We start from the raw sequence: 1,389 nt of genomic DNA, 5'->3' as shown, positions 1-1,389 counted from the left end.
AAGGGGCCAAGAATATTCACTGGAGGAAAGACAGCATGTTCAGCAAATGGTGCTGGCAAAACTGGATCTCAACATGTAGAAGAATGAAACTAAACACCTTTCACCTTGCACAAAAGTCAATTCCAAATAGATCAAAGACCTCAATGTAAAGCCTGAAACTCTGAAACTCTGTTAGAAGAAAACATTGGCAATAACCTGCAAGATACAGGTGTAGGAAAGGATTTCCTAAACTGGACCTCAATTGCTCAGGAAATAAGGGCAAGAATTTACAAATGGGACCTCATTAAACTAAAAAGCTTCTGTACATCAAAGGAGGAAACCAGGGAAGCAAACAGAAAACCCACATGGGAGAAAATCTTTACCAGTGACACATCCAACAAAGGTTTAATATCGAGAATATATAACGAACTCAGAAAACAGAGAATCAAAACGAAGATGGCTATGAAACATCTTAAAAGATGTTCAACATCAGTAATAATTAGGGAAATATAAATTAAAACCACTTTAAGATTTCATCTTACACCAGGCAGACTGGCTAAGATCAAGAGAACAAATGATACCAAATGTTGGAGTGGATGTGGGGAACACTCATCTACTGCTGGTGGGGCTGCAAACTTGTTCAGCCCGTATGGAAAGCAGTGTGGAGAACTCTTAAAAAACTACAAATGAACCTACCATTTGACCCAGTTATACCACTCCTTGGCATATACCCAAAGAACTCATCCTATTGCAGAGACACCTGTACGTCCGTGTTTGCTGCTGCTCTTTTCACAATAGCTAAGAGATGGAAGCAACCTAAATATCCCTCAATTGACAAGTGGAAAATGAAAATGTGATTCATTTATACAATGGAGTTTTACTCAGCAATAAAGAAAGATGAAATCATGAAATTTGCAGGTAAATGGATGGAACTCGAAACTGTTATCCTAAGTGAAGTAACACAGACTCAGAAGCAAAAAAAATCGACATATGTTCTCCCTCATATGTGGATCCTAGAACCAGACTCTGATAAGTATGCAACCAGACATAACTACAGGAACCAGGATAATGGAAAGGAAACAGGGAGGTAAAGGAAAAGAAAGAACCTGAAAGAGAACAGTAGGAAACAGGCCTTAATAAGGGAGATATGGATAACAATTGGGTTAGTTTAAGGGAGGGGGGAGGGAAAGGTATACAAGGAACCTAGGGGATAATGGGAAAGAAGGAGCTCAAGAGAGGTAGGACCATAGGAGGAGGGTATTATTAAGGGGCACCTTAAGGGGGGCAATGGGGGCACCTTAAGTGGGAAAACCATGATGGAGGGGTAAGACAATGCAAGAGATAAACAATGCCTAGCTAGTTTTGAAAACCAGAGGGGACCATATTACTCCTACAACCTACTGATAAACT

Source organism: Nannospalax galili, unplaced genomic scaffold (genome assembly GCF_000622305.1).
Source record: "Nannospalax galili isolate Female #2095 unplaced genomic scaffold, S.galili_v1.0 scaffold527, whole genome shotgun sequence".
In the NCBI taxonomy this organism is placed as follows: domain Eukaryota; kingdom Metazoa; phylum Chordata; class Mammalia; order Rodentia; family Spalacidae; genus Nannospalax; species Nannospalax galili.
Note: the sequence above shows the minus strand (reverse complement) of the source record.